This window comes from Peromyscus maniculatus, chromosome 12, assembly GCF_049852395.1.
Source record: "Peromyscus maniculatus bairdii isolate BWxNUB_F1_BW_parent chromosome 12, HU_Pman_BW_mat_3.1, whole genome shotgun sequence".
NCBI lineage: Eukaryota > Metazoa > Chordata > Mammalia > Rodentia > Cricetidae > Peromyscus > Peromyscus maniculatus.
Window position 1 is genome coordinate 54,294,611 of NC_134863.1, and position 15,996 is coordinate 54,310,606.

The 15,996-nt window shown below is 35.3% G+C and overlaps 1 protein-coding gene across 13 annotated transcripts in view; it reads right to left on the minus strand.

The window, feature by feature from the left end:
• Csnk2a2ip (casein kinase 2 subunit alpha' interacting protein) overlaps nt 1–15,996 on the minus strand; it is a 171,525-nt gene that overhangs the window by 92,512 nt on the left and 63,017 nt on the right. For 8 of the 13 annotated variants that reach the window (XR_013043792.1, XR_013043791.1, XR_013043794.1 and 5 more), the window contains exon 2: nt 10,405–10,559. The gene's annotated coding sequence lies outside the window, so the exon portion shown is untranslated. Of the gene's footprint in view, nt 1–8,418; nt 8,438–10,404; nt 10,560–15,996 lie in introns of those variants that run through there. The other 5 variants (XR_013043793.1, XR_013043795.1, XR_013043798.1 and 2 more) reach the window with 2 other exon arrangements.

Sequence of the window (15,996 nt, forward strand, 5' to 3'; positions counted from 1 at the left end):
GATTCCTTAAGCTAGAAGTGTCTGAAGTATGGGATTTGTGCCTCAGCATTTTCTTAAAAGCACACACAGTTTCTTTCCATGTTGAAACCCAACCACAGGGTCAGTTATCAAAGACATTAAAGTAAAATATGAAGTTGAGTTATGTTGTATGAAAATCTCATGAAGACACATTTTAATTGATTGTAATATGTGATAATTGGTTATATGCAGTTTATTTTAGGAAACATAAAAAAAAAAACTCATGAGCACCTATGTTCAAATAGGAAACGAGGCAACAGTGCGGAGTTGTTCATGTTTCTGGTGTGGTATCAGAAAATCTAAGTCAAGCAGTCAGAACTAAACCCAGCTCTGATATTCTAACTTTATACCTTGAGCAAATTATTTAACCTGTGAAATATAAATAGAATCATACATATCTCATAAAAGCATTTTACAAAGCAACTATAAAAATGCAGAATTCTTGGCAAAACATGTAAATAATACATGCATGATCAATAACATCTTTTTTTAAGATTTGTTTAGTTTTAATTATGTGTGCATTCACACACATGCTCACTTGTGCATGTGCGCATGAATAGGTGTGAGTACAGGTGTCCTTGGAGGCTAAAAGAGGACATAGAATCCCCTTGAACTAGTTATACAGAGTTGCAAGTTGCCTGATGTGGGTGGTGAGAATCAACCCCAGGTCCTCTGCAAGAGCAGTGTGTTCTTACTACGGAACCATCTCTCCAGCCCTATTTCAACAATTGTTTATTACCATCAAATAATCACCTATGTCTCCATATACAGCAGAAACTCAAATTATGAAAATATCTCCTTCATAATGCTTTATAAGTTGACTGATCATTGTGTTCCTGAGAACCTGAGGTAGTTTTCTGCACCTGTACATTTATAAGGAGATATTGAAACTTGTGAATATTTGAGCTGGGGATGGAGCTGAGTGCAAGAGTTCTTGTTTCACATGTGCCAAGCCTCAGATTCAATTATTTTCACCAAAAAAAAAAAGAACAAATGAAAAAGAGTGAAAAAATTGTGAATAAGTAGTTCAGAAATCAAATCAAAATTAAAAAGACTTTATGATGGTTTTATATATGTATATCTATATATACACATGTGTATATATAGATGTAATTTATCTATATATATTTGCTACATAATGTCATCATATGCTCACATGCTAATATGATATTAAAAAATTAACACGATATATAGACTTTAGCTTTCCAAACATGATATTGACCTTAAATAAAAGTAATTTTTTTATTTTCTCAAGAATTATATATTTTAGCCTCTCACATTATTTAAAAAGAAGTATTCCTAGCTTATCATTGTAGCTTATGCCTATATGTCTGACCCTCTGAAGGCAGAGGATGGAATATTATGAATTCAAGGTCTGTCTGGATTACATGGAAAGTTTAAGGCTAATCTAGGCTGCATCGTGAAACCCTGTCTCTAGACAAAAATAAACAAATAAGCATTACTTATCTTGGTTTCTGTTTTTAAAATAATCCCTTTCTATTTTAAGTCTAAGACAATTCTGTTTTACTGGGGACACAAAACACAGGTCTCATCTCAAAGGGAAAAATAAATTTGTTTGTACAGAGCCCAATGTAAAAGACTGTGGCCCAGGACATGAATACAAATTGCTCTAGAAGACATGTTCTGATATGGAAATGGCTACTTGAATTTTATAATCAGAAAATAAATTTGTAAATCAAGGAATTTTCCAAAGACACTCGTAGACATCAGGCAGGCAGAGGAAAACCAAGCAAGGATAACATGATAGGCTTGGGGCATTATCTGTTCATGTTCTTACAGAGTGGTTTGGAAAGTCAATAGATCCCAAAGTGTTTGTCTCAAGGTTAGACTCGTCTAAGGTGAGACACAGAGGAAGGCAATGAACAAATACTAAGGAGCCTAAAGTTAGCTCAAGCTAACTCTCACTCCAGATTTGCAATATCCCAACTCTGTACAGGAAGTCCCTACTAATCTCCTTCTTAGAATCCTTAACACAGGAGTACCTTTTTTCTCTAGGAATCTCAGTTCGTGTTAGTGACAGAAAAAAAGAGAAGTATTTTACCAAAGAAAGAGCCCATCTTCTAATTCATACCATTTTTCAAAAATGTGCAGAAATGTTAGAGCAATTATGAGGCCATTGAAATTGAAGAATCTGATAAGAAAACAACTCTACATTCAAGAATTTAAACCAACATACAATCAATCATAGAAGTACACTATATAAATTTTATTGCTTTTTTTTGGCCTGGTATAACAACCAAAAGAAGAAATAACCTCAACCTCAGCTAGGGTAGGAAACCAACAAGCATATTCCATTTAAATCCTCTTTCTTTATTTTTCTTCCTATAGTAAAAAAAGAAAGAAAGAAAAAACTCTTCTCTCTCTCTCTCTCTCTCTCTCTCTCTCTCTCTCTCTCTCTCTCTCTCTCTCTTGCAGAAGCTACACCATCTTAAGAGAAATGTGAGGCAGGCACGTTTCAGACACACTTGGCTTCCAAATCCAGACCTTGAAGAATAACAAACTTTAACTGTTTTCTTGGCAAGAGCTAAAGATTAATCAGATATATCTTTAAAAAGAAACACCTTAACACCTCTCTGGTGTCTGGCAGTTAGCTAATAGAAGCTCCTTTTGTTATTGCAATGTAATGTTGCTTCCTTTGAAAAACTCATGAACTTCTCTAGGCAACAGAAAGATAAATCTGTCATTTATTAAATTATACTCTCCTTTTGAGTCACCTTTGAACTCTTGGCATGGGTTATTAAGCAAGGCAGCCAAAGTTTCTTTTTGCACCTGCAAAGGACAGTTGAATCTACAATTAAGGATCATTTCCTCTTCTTTGAAATTCAAATAATGGTGCTAAAACAGTGTAATATTTTCTACATGCATCTGGTCAGGCGATTTCCTGACATGTACGATGAAGTAACAAGATGAATGTATAAAATTGATTCAGAAAGATGCTGAAATAATTTCTAGGTGACTCAAGAAAGGCAGGCAGCTTCTAGATATAAGGATGAGTATAGAGTTGTGTATACAGACACCCTCTGAAATGATTTTAAGGGACAAAAAAACAACAAAAGATAGCATCAGCTTCTTCACACACAAATAAAAATAGGGTCAACATTAATGGTACTTAAGGTAAAACATACTATAGAAATTACTATTTCTAGTACCTGTTGTGAGATGTCTTTCTGTACACTGTGAATATGTGTTGCTATGATTGGTAAACAAAGAAACTACTCTGGCCTATGGCAAGTCAGGCTATAACCAGACAGGAAATCCAAGAGGGAGACAGAAAGAAGGAAGGCAGAGGCGAGGGAGAGGCCAAACCACCATCCAAGAAACAACATGTAATGGGACGCAGTTAAAGCCACGGAACATGTGGCGATACATAGATTAATAGTTATGGGTTGAGTTAAGTTATAAGTACTAGGTAGCAAGAAGCCTGCCATAAGCCATATACAGTTTGTAAAAAATATTAAGCCTCTGAGTGATTATTTTATAAGCAGCGATGAGACCATGGGGCTGAGCGGGACTGGAGAAAACTTATGCCTACAAGTACCCATAAGGGTGATTCTTCCAGAAGGCTTATGTCTCATGTACTTCATCCTTCCCAGAGCCACACATCCTTTCCTTGAGGCATGTTCACACGCATGGTTTCAAACAGAATGTTCACTATTGGACTGTTCCAAAGTCCACACACATACCTCTTTTGTAACACCTGGAGATTGTATCTAGTATCTCTATTAATCCATTGGATACACTGTATCCTAACGCCTTGATTTTTGTTGTTGCCTGGTGCTTTTCCAGCTAATTTAAAGAGGAATTCGCTTTTAATTACAAATTCTACTTTTCTAAATATCATTTTGTAGAACTTTTTTTTTCCTTCATTCACATTGTCCCTGATTTCAAAATGCCATATGCAAAAGAGACAGTCATAGACTAATAAGTATAAGGAACTCACAAAACAGTTGTAGATTTTCTACAACTCGGTTTTACAGCTATCACAAACTTGAGAGCCATAAAAAGTCTCAAATGTTCAGTTCACGTGTGCCATGGATGGCTGGAGAAACTGAGTTTCAACATGATTATATGACTTATACAGTTTTCTTAGTCATTCAAATTTATTTCCAGATCCTTCATTGAAATTAATTTGGGAATGATTAATGTGGAACTCAGTGTCCATAAGGATAAGTAAAATTTTAGAGTACTTAAGTAAATGCTAGATGTTATTGAATTTGATGTTAATGAAATGGGTCTGCTATGGTGGAGCATGCCTATAATCCCAGTATTTGGAAGGTAGAGAGGCAGGAGGACTGAGTGTTCAAAAACAGTCTCAAATGTATAACAAGTCCAGGGCCAGTATAGGGGACCACATGAAACCCTTTCTCATAAGAAAGAGAAGAGGAGAGAAGAAGGGAGGAGGAAGGCAGGAAGAAGAGAGGGAGAGGAAGGGAGGGAGGGAGAGGGGAAGGAAGGAAGAGGGAGAAGGAGGGAGGGGGAAGGAAGGAGGGAGGGAGGGAAGAAGGACAGAGGGAGACAGAGAGAAAGAATAGGAGACAAAGAGACTGGGGTGGGGTGGGGGAGGAAGATGGAAAGGAAGGAGGAGGAAGGAGCTGGGAGAAGAGAATGATCATTGCAGAACTGACAACACAGATACTAAATACCGAAACAGTGCATGGGGGGCAACACACATTTTTAACAACCAGTAATAAGTCAGTGTTTGATAGCAATGATTACACATCATTCTGTTTTTATGCTAAGATTACTTTAAATTAGAATTTCTGGCATTAAGAAATGACTTTGTAGCCGGGCGGTGGTGGCGCACGCCTTTAATCCCAGCACTCGGGAGGCAGAGCCAGGCGGATCTCTGTGAGTTCGAGGCCAGCCTGGGCTACCAAGTGAGCTCCAGGAAAGGCGCAAAGCTACACAGAGAAACCCTGTCTCGAAAAAAAAAAAAAAAAAAAAGAAAAGAAATGACTTTGTTTCAGAAAAAAATGCTTGTTTGTCAATTCTCTACATAATGACATGTGTAAAAATATGAAATGAGATGCAAGGTGCTAATAGATTTATAATAAAAAATGTTATTGAAAATTCTTTTTTTTGTCTATGATCGTGTGGGTATTGCTCAATTTTATAATGTCCGTTTAGCTCCAATAAACAGAAACTACAGTAATTTGCATTTAACTGAGGGCCGTATGCTATGAATTCTAAGACATACATCACTAACTGAGTAGGGCCATTAATGGAATATACTTTATTTTCTGTTAATGGTCCTCTAATAAGATAAAATCTGGTCATGTCAAAGCAGATTGAAACTACTGAAAAGGAAGGCAGAAAAAAAAACTGGTCCCCAACTCCCATTTTATTAGAATTATTTTAGTTGGACATCAAAGCAAGTGAGTGTGAGAAATTAACTTGACATGGACTTAAAAACTTGGAGAAAGCATCATTTTGGCCTGATAATAAAAGAGCATCATTTGCCTTTTACTCAGATTATTTATACAATTATTGAATCAGGCAGATTTCAAATAAATCAAACTCAGCACATTTAATTTTAAGAGAGAGTAAAATTGTTCTAGTCTTCAGCACTAAGAATCTGACTGGGAGGTAATGCACTTCACACTTTCTTATTTAAAATTCTCTTAGCACACACGTTCATAATCAAGGCAGGATTGCTGTGAGCTTTTTGAATACTGACCATTGTACGAAGATGGTGGAGATTTCCATTTGAACAATGGGGTGAATACCAGTGACAGCTTCCTTTGGGTTTTGGTGTTGTTGCACTGCAGTAGGTAACTACCCAGAAAGCTAACCCCCCTACTCACCAATGTGCGATCAAGACCAGATGAAGAGTCTCCTCCTCCCCCAGATAATCAGGGAGTATTTAAAAGAAATGCATACACAGAGATAGGACTTCCAACGGGTCAATGTTGTTTTGATTATTCTAATTATGAACTAACGTTGTGTTTATTTTCTTTTCAAATTTATACACTTTCACATTTTTGTAATGAAATTTAGAATTTGTTTAAATTTCAGGAAAGGATTATACTTAATGAAAAAGCATCCTGTTAGCTTGATTGAATTCAACCATCAGTTAGACTGTGAAATGTGGCCAGAAGTGACTTTTAGGATCAAAAAGATGCTTTAAAGGGGAAGAGATTTCACTTCTATTCCTCTTCAATTTATATCCTCTTGTCAGACTTCTGGAGTTATCTTGGTAGCATGTCACTCAACCCCTTGAGTTGGAAATCTCCCTTAATGATCTCCATCTTATAATTTCATTTAATCCAGCATTTTAGTCAGTACAGAGTGACCTTTCATTCCTTCAAATGTGTTACCACTTAAAATTCACAAAATATTTTGGCATTTGGTACTGCATATTACATAAAGTGTTTATGAGGTTTAAATGTAATGTGTTCCATCTTGCTAATTTGGGTAAGGTCGTTCAGGCTCTAAAGCTCTGTAGTAAATATGATTTTCTTCTTATTATTTCTTCTTCCTCCTCCTCCTCCTCCTCCTCCTCCTCCTCTTTCTTCTTCTTCTCCTTCTCCCCCCGCCAATCTCTCCCTGCACCATAGTTATTATGCAAGTGCCTGTGACATGATACTTAGATAACAAAGATGTGCATAGTGATTCATAAAATTCAGCAAATTCTAACAGTCCTTATGCATCAAGTCCCTGAGGAGAAGATGGGTATGGCAATGTCACTGTGATGTGGATGCCATGGAGGATTCATGATACCTGGTTTTAAATTCTGGTTATGCTATCTTCCCAGCAATCAATAACTTACTTTTCTGTTCAAATCAATGTGTTTTGCACACTTGCAATCAAGAGTTAATTCACTCTCATAGAGTTAATTGTTCTATTTAAATATATGTTCCAAAATGTAGCTAAAATCAATTTTTCATGTTAAAGCCAGTATCAATGAAACATTTAAGTGAGACAGCTTGAACACACAAAGTATGAAGAAAGGAATGAGAAATAAAAACAAAAGAAAAACCTGGTTATTTAGAAATTAAAACTATCTCAGTTCAATAGCAACTTTTATTTAAAAATGATACAGTGAGTTTCATCCCACCACTGACCCTGGGGTACATTATATAAAATAATGGGTAGCTCAAAACCCCAAAAGAAATGGTACTAAATGTTTTGCCACAAAAAATGTATTATGGGTATAATTTGTGTGTGTCAATTGAAAATATAATAGCTTAGCCATTTAAATCAAGTATCCACAAAAGTACGTTTGTTATGTAAAGGATTTACAAGTCAAAGAGAAAACCGTATGTTATGTTATATTAAAAAGTAGGACAAATTCCTGGCCACCAATTCTAAGAATTTAAGTAAAAGGAAAAAAAAGTGGTTGATGACCAGGTTTAAAGTATCTAGAATAATGTGGACCAAGTTCCAATCAGAAAGTGGTTGGTTACTGCCTGAATTTGCTTCTCTGTTGCTGTGATAAAACATTGACCAGAAGTAATTTATGAGTGGATAGCTTTATTCAGCTAACAGGCTATAGTCCATCATCAAGGCAAGCCAAAGTGGGAACTCAAGGCAAGAATCTGAATAAGAAAACATGGAGGAATACTGTTTACAAACTTGCTTCCTCTGGCTTGCTCAGCTCTTTCTTACAAGCCAAGCGCACCTACTTAATAAGGATGGTATTGCCCATAGTGGGCTGAGCCTTTCTTTATCTCCAGAAACCAAGAATATGCTCCAGAGACAGATGTACAAGCTGGTCTGGTAGAGGGCATTCCTTAATGCCCTTTTATTCCCTCTCCCAAGGTGACTCTAGTTTGTGTCAAGTTGACAAAGTTTAACACCGTACAACTACCATGCCACTGGGCACCAGGGAGCACATCTCATCAGGCAGGTGAGTATTAATGGATGAAATTACCAAAACACATTTATAAATTATACAATTTTCAAAAACAAATAAAATATTACTTTTAAATTATTGACTATTAGGGGAGGAAGAATAGAAAATGTACACACATTTGTAATCAATGGATTATTTAAAAGTAGCCAATAAACACATTAAAATAGTTCAATAATAACTATTTTAAATTAAACAAATTGTGCTCTGAAAATTAGCATTCAGTTCTCATGATGGTCTGCACAGATTAATCCTTGAAATGTCTGATAGTGATTTAATACAACATAAAGTTCTTAAACTTTTTAAAATAAATATTTAAACCCTAAGACTTGATCTTATGCCTACTCTGCTTCCTCATTTCACTTTGACCGAAGATTTGAGACCTCATGGCAAGTTCAACACTGACCTGGAGCTGACTTATGGGGCAAAATGCTCTACAACCATTCAAAGCACAGTTTTCAAAGAATAATCATTGGTGAGGTAGATGAATCAGTCCGTATTATGTGAAATACACAGATGCAGAATTAGACTTGGAGCTTGACTGTACTGTAAGAAAGGAAGGTGGTGAAGCCCTACATCAAAACCACCTCTCCGGTTGACTGAGATGGTTTCATTCCACTCTCTGACTTGTGCTTGTTTCTAAATCAGTTTGTGTGTGTGTTTGGGAAATACTGTTCTATTCTTTTTTCGCAAAACTGATTTTATTGTGCACATTTTAGATCTACAGCATGATCTTTGGATGTTCTTGCCTTGATCATATGTACATCATGACTTGTACAGTTAAGCAAATTAACACTATTACAAAACTATCTTCTATTTTCATGCGTGTTAGAATGCTTAAAATCTACTCTTGTGCAAATTATTGTATGATACATTTATTTATATTATATATCTATTAGTTACAGTCAGCATGCATTCTTTAAGTGATAAACTTCAGATATATGATAATGAGTAAGTTTCATGTTTTTCTTTCTGCTTACATGTATTATATATGAACTTTCATTAAATTTGAGTTATACAGAATTGAACTGAAATAAGAAATTAATTTCTAAACTTTAGGTAAATATTTTTCTTGGTAATGGAAACCCTTTCCTGAAACATTCTCCTAAATTAAAACAATTGTGAAAATATTTAGTGGCTGGGACTACTTGTCCAATTTCTAAAAGTATGAGTTTTATGAACTAGCGTAGCTTATTTTTTCTGCAGAAATAACATAGGAATGAATCCTTTAAAATGAGAAAGCATTGTAAATGTGTAAAACAATGAAAATAAGCTATTTACTAAGGCATACAAATTTTAGAGAAATTTAAAGATAATTATGTGGTAACTTAAACAATCTCCAGAAACAAAACTTTTTAAGAAAAAATTCACAGTTATCATTGAGGAAATTATCCATTATATTTTGCATAAGTTTAAATATTAAATGAGATATCTAATTGAAAATTTATATTTAGTACATTAATACACTGTGTTGTAAAGGAAATACATAAAAAGCTAAATCATAACTCTCTTATTCATATTATTTCAAGATATTTTAGTCATTTTGGCTTACTGTTGCTTTTTTTCCCACCTACTTAGCTTGTAGGTATTTTGGAAAAGTTTAGTCATTATTTAATAGGTGTGTATATTTAGAGCCTTCGCATGTTTATATGGTATTTACACTGTTGCTGTTTCTTTTTTCTTTTTTTTTTTTTTTTTGGTTTTGGTTTTGATTGTTGTTTTGCTTTGCTTTGCTTTGCTTTGTTGTTTTGTTTTGTGTTTTGTTTTGTTTTGTTTTGTTTTGTTTTGTTTTGTTTTGTTTTGTTTTGTTTTGTTGGAATCAGGGTCTCTCTATGTAGTCCTGGCTACTCTGAAACTTGCTATATAGACCAGGCTGACCTCAAACTCAGGGAGATCCACCTGCCTATGAACCCAAATGTTGTGCTTAAAAGTGTGTGCCACCATGACCAACGGTTGTGCTTTTCTTAAAACATGTTCCTTAATAGCTGTTTCATTTTGGAATGTTTTAATAGCTTTATCATTCCAAGAATTTCAAGTTAATTTTCCTTTCTGTCTTGGTATAAGTTCGTGCTATAACTCATGAAGAATTTCTGTGTCTTCTTCATATAATCAGGTGGTGGTTTCTAACTCTACTCTGGAACTCCAAACCTACTATCTAAGGTTGGAGCAGCTCTATACTCGGTGCTACAGGTGCAGAGATAGATGGGACTTAAGTTGGATGGTTTGATCGTCGTTACTGTCTGCTTTAGGATTTACTTATAATTAAATTCATTAATTTAAAAGTCTATTCTATGTTTTAAAATAAAAGTCTATTCTACGTTTAAAAGTTGAACAACATTAACTTTCATTGGTCAAAGTTTGCATTTTGAAAGGGATCTACATCAGATAGCAGTCACAGAGAGATCTACAACCCTGCCTTGTCATGAGTGGAAAAAGAAAAGTTAGGAGATTAAATAGTATATAAATGCTTAGCGATTTTTGCTATTAAAATTTTGCAAGAAAACTATGCGGACCTACTGAAGAAATGATTCCTAGGATAGTTCCTGCTAAAAGTTGTCCTTATGAATACGTTCACAACACAGTGAAGAGCAATCCCAGATGGCTTCTGGGAGTTGTGCTTTGTTGGTGGAATTCGATTTCTTGATAATAACAGGCAAGTGCTGTCTTTCTGAAAAATAAAAAAAAAAAGAATTATTTTTAACTATTGGAAATATGAAACGAAGTCATGCAAAGAGAAGAGAGATTTTACAGCAAGTCTACCCCTGCTGCAAATGGAAGGCAGAACTGCCCTGTAAGGTTACATAGCTTGACATAACAGGACCCTAAACGCATAAGCATCCCTCTTGAAAATGAAACACAAGGGCACAATAAATGATTATAGTCACAAAAGATTATTTTCCTCCGTGATAAAAAAAAAAAACCACAAGCTATGGAAAAGTACAGTCTGGACAGGTTTATACAAAGGACATTGTGAAAATCAGGTAGATCTAATGATATGAATGAAAGAAAAATGAGTTCAATGATTGTCTTTTTGAAACATGAGAAAATGGAGAAAACACAATACAAGCCCCAAATAGATCTCAAGGAAATGCCTGTCATGTGTGCTCTCCCTAAACATCTGTCTCAGGGATTACATTTAAGATTCAATTTATTTAATTTAAAATATCTTTATATCAGATATTTTAAATATTTTTTCTAGTTTGTCAAACTGCAACTATACAAATTGGATCTAACATAAATTAGCAAAGCATCATCTGCAATTAGGCCTCCATATTGTATTGCTTTCTTTTTTTTCTGTCACAAACCCACGAGTCACAATCTGGGAATATCGTTCTCAAAGTTGTAGTGGTTACTCTGGGCACTAATAATAATTTAAATATCGATCTGCCTTCTCCAGATTTTCTTCTCCCAGCCCCCATTCCTCTCTCCCTCCCTCTCTCTTCTCTTCTCTTCTTCTCTTCTCTTCTTCTTCTCCTTTTCTCCTTCTCCTTTTTTCTCTTCTTCTTCTTCTTCTTCTCCTCCTCCTCCTCCTCCTCCTCCTCCTCCTCCTCCTCCTCCTTCTTCTTCTTCTTCTCTCTCTCTCTGTCTCTCTCTGTGTGTCTCTCTCTCTCTCCTTTCTCTGGTTATCTTTTATCTTCCTCACAATTGAATCTAGTGCTGTGTCTACATGCTATGAAAATATAGCTTAATACTGCAATCAGAAAACATATAAAATGTTTTTTAAAAATCTCATTGCAAAAGGCTCTCAGGAAATTCTTGATGCTTAATTTTTGAACAGGGTAACTTTTTTTATGAAAATTATATTTCATTAGTCATGTATTTTCCATTGAAAAAATTATTAGCTTTATTTAAGCTAATTGAGAATAGAGAACCATTAGAAATACCTGTTATGTGAGAAACTTAAACATCAGCACTGACAAGAAAAAATTGTCATTAAGTCTTTATTGTGTAGTGATATAGGCAAGATAAGTGGCCATCTATTACTCTAAGCTTTTATCATCTAACAAGTGTAATTTGGGAACTGGGTAAGGCCCCACAATTAGAAACAGAAAGACATGTACCAAAGTACATATTTTATATTTATGTTGTACTAGAATAGATAAGTTGTTAATTCTTGCCTAAATTTTGGAATCATCTGAGAGATATTGAAAAACACCAGTATCTATTTTCTTTCTGGTTAAAACAATTAGAACCCATGGTAGAAGATTGGGCATAATCATTATTTTAAAATGTACTCTGATGATTTTGATGCAATGGAATTGTGATCTATGAAATTTTACTTTATGAAAAATTCTGCATCGCTCATCACTCCTTTTGAGATTCCCAGACATCAGACTATGATTTCATTTGCATTAAAGGGAGTATCAACCAACATTTAGAAAGACTGACTTGAGTTTTTAGCAATGGGTGTTTTGTTGCTATTGTTTGCATTAATAGAATTAATTCATTACAATTTTTATAAAATTCATTATTTTCTCTGTATTTAAAGAAAACATTTAAAACAAAAGGCAATGATTCTAATAACCATATATAAAAGGCTTAGTCTTAAATAACATTACACTTAGAATTTTATTTCGTTTCTGACCCTTATCTGTCCTCACTGAATGAAGCTATGTAACTAGTAAAACGTAATGTGCTACTTAAGAATAAAGTCTTAGTAATGAACACACACAGAGAGGAGGAGGAGGAGGAGGAGGAGGAGAGAGAGAGAGAGAGAGAGAGAGAGAGAGAGAGAGAGATTCATTTCCCTGTAGACATTTAGAAGTTGTCAGCGGTAGCAGGTGACAGTTCTAATTAGGAAAATTCCTCTTGTATGGAGAGTACTTTAGAACAAGAGGCCGACAGGCATGCAATATGTTAACTGTGTAACAATCTTTTCTTTCAAAAATAAATAAAATTCTGAGAAATATTCCACTGGCTTTCATCAAAACACCTCTCGCCACCCCAATGACATTCATCTTTTCACAATTCCCATGGAATTACCAATAAATTCTTATTTCATAAGGAATTCCATACTACCAAGATGTATTTTTACTATTATGTTTGTTCAAGAAATTCCATTTAACTCCAACTACAAAATATTCTGTGCACTTAGATTTTTCTGTTTTATATAATCACATTTTTAGAAATTCTCAAATAATGTATGGTTTCTTAGACACGCTATGATTAAAATACTATAAATTTTAAAAATGTTTCAAAAATAAATTCCATTGAGTCCCAAGTAGAGCTAAACTTTAAACTACCTACTGTAGGCGACATTAAATTTATACTTTAATATACATGTCTAAATGACTAATTATTCTACACAATTCTAATTTAAGTATTTTGTTGTCTAACACAGGCTACTCTAGATAGCAGGAAATGTCCAATAGAGGCGAGTGTCAAAAAGAGAAAGAAGTGATTTAAACTACTCCCAGAAGAACCAAGAAGTTGCCGGTCACCTGGAGCAACTTTGAGATCAGTATACAATAAAAGGAACAAGGTGATCTAAGTAACAAAAACAAAAAATGGGGCAGAGGCTGGGGCTTTGGAAGTGGCTCAGTGAGTGCTTGATGAGCACATGAGAAGCCTTGGTCTGATGCCCAGCACTCCACAAGCCAGAGTGTGGTGTTGCACCCCTAAAACCTCAGGAGCTCTGGAGGAGGAAGCAGGAGGATTGTGGAATTCAAGATCACCCATCCATACTGAACTTGAGGCCAGTCTGGGCTACAGGACACTCAGTTTCAAAAGTCAACTATTTTATATGAGTTACTAAAGTCTTGTGATACTTGTGGTTGTCCTGGTTCAGTAAATATAATGTGAGAACTCACCATCTTTGAAAATGATACAATTGCAAACAGGAGGCTATAGAAATTCTCAGCCAACTCCATGCGCCATGGAAGAAGTGGCCAACATTCACTCAGACACAGGGAAGGCCCAGCCCAAACACGGCTTACCATGCCTCTGTCAAGTGCAGGCTCTCTTCCTAACCCAGTCAGGAGAGGTATTTCAATATTTGAGGTTTTAATGCTGGCCCTGCCAGCTCCCATGCACGCTTCTGCTGGGGCCAGATAACTAAGAACAAAGTCTACCCTCAAATTGTTATCTCAGAGAACAGAAGTAGATTTCTGAAGGATAAACAAATAATAAACATTAACTACAAACACACGTGGCTATTTACTTTGTGAATAAACTAAATTGCCTCCCTGTTTTTCTGTCATTCCATTATCCTGTGTGTCAATCAGCACAGAATGTAAATTAAAAGTATACCATTTAGGGGTCTGTATCATAGGTCTTGTACTCAGACACAATGCCAAGTTCTTGTTTTCAAAACAATGTTTGATATAAAGGATATTGAATAATTTACGTAATATTTTTAAATGCAGTATATTAGGAAAAATTCATACAGACAGTGTGGTGTGCTAAATTCTTTTCATGCCTCACTATCCCACAATTTTATGAGTGCATACACCCAAATCTGTAAGCATGGTGTGTTCAAAAGAAAAATACCATTTTAATTTGGAAATAACAGACAAAATGCTTTTTTTATTTTGAATGAAAAGAATAGGCTTTTTGATCAAGTATTTTGACGAAATTAAGATGAATGGGCTACCCCGTATTTCATCCCTTCAGTGCTTGGAAGCAACTCACAATGGAGGAGCCATACTCAGCATGTGACGCTTTGAACACTCAGTGATGGAGTACTGTGTGCAAGCTACTGTAAACATCTAATAATTTTTACACGGCCTCGAAGTTAGAAGGCTACCTTACTGATCTCCCATTACCCTTTAATTTTAATGGCACTGGGATCTATTGATCTGCAGCTTGAAAACACGATTGGTTCTTTTTTATTCCAACAATGTACTAAGCTTACACCCATGAACATACAAGCAGTATCCCAATTCACAAAACAAAGGCTACAAAATAAATAAATACATACATACATATATGCAGAAATAAATAAAATAAATGATAGCATATTCCTGAATTCCCTCAACAGCCAACTATTTGGCTGCTTAAAAACATTTTTTAGTGTTTTTAGTTCAGGCCTACTAAGAACCAGGGGAAGAACTTGGCTGCTGGTGTTCTGAATTCTGGCAAAAAAAAAAAAAAAATTACTTGAAGGTGTCTTCAGTGGAATTTAAGCTGTAATGAGGGAAATGGTTCCTTCCCAGGAGGTCACACCTGCCAAAGCCACCCCACTCTGATTGCTGGACCAGAGGAAACACTACACCTCCACAGTCTGGCTTTAGGGCTTATAAAGCAGGCTCAATACATTATCGCAGCTCTGGAAATTCAATGACCTTTGCAAAGAGTTACACCTAGAGTACCTCACTGTTCTGCAAGGATTAAATGAGAGCATGTGCATCCAAGTTCGTCATGGTAAATATCAGTGTTTCTGCCTCTCTTTTGCTGCCTTTTCTCTGCTTTCTTTCATTTGCAGACCACAGTACCTTTATTTAGACTAATTTATTATCAACTTACAAATGAGAGGCGAAGTGAAAACTGAGAAGTTCAATACCATTTTTTTTAAATAGTATTCTGATGAACGTTGAAACCAGCATTCAGTATGGTTAGCCTGATTTCACCACGCCAACCTCTCTGTCTTATAAAATGTGCCCCACCCTTTTTATCAGCTGCAGAATGCTTATTAAGAACACGGCAGAAGACCCCAACTCAGCCTGAACCCTGCTGCCTCGGTTCCTTGGATGCATCTTTGTTGGTTTTTTTTTTTTCTATAACCTAAATTTGAAACTGAAAATCACATTCCACCTTCCAGAGGAGAGCATTGGCTGTTGTTTTCATTTTTGCTTGCTTTGTTTTTTTTTTTATCATTGCCAGGTTAAATAATGATCACAATTTAGGGAGAAAAATAAGAAGAAAAAAAAGATACTCTCCATAATTCTGCTTCTTAAAGAATGGTTAATACTACTTTGTTCTTTGGCTTTTTCTACTTTTACAGGACCACAATTAAAGTACTTCTGTATGTCTTTACAAAGTTAATATACTGAGAGCTGTTTTGCAAGTATTTACACAAATATTGATTTAAAAAAATCTTTGGATGCTTAAATTTTAATGAAACCAGTTTCCTAGGATATTTAAAGCATAATTTATTCACACAGTCC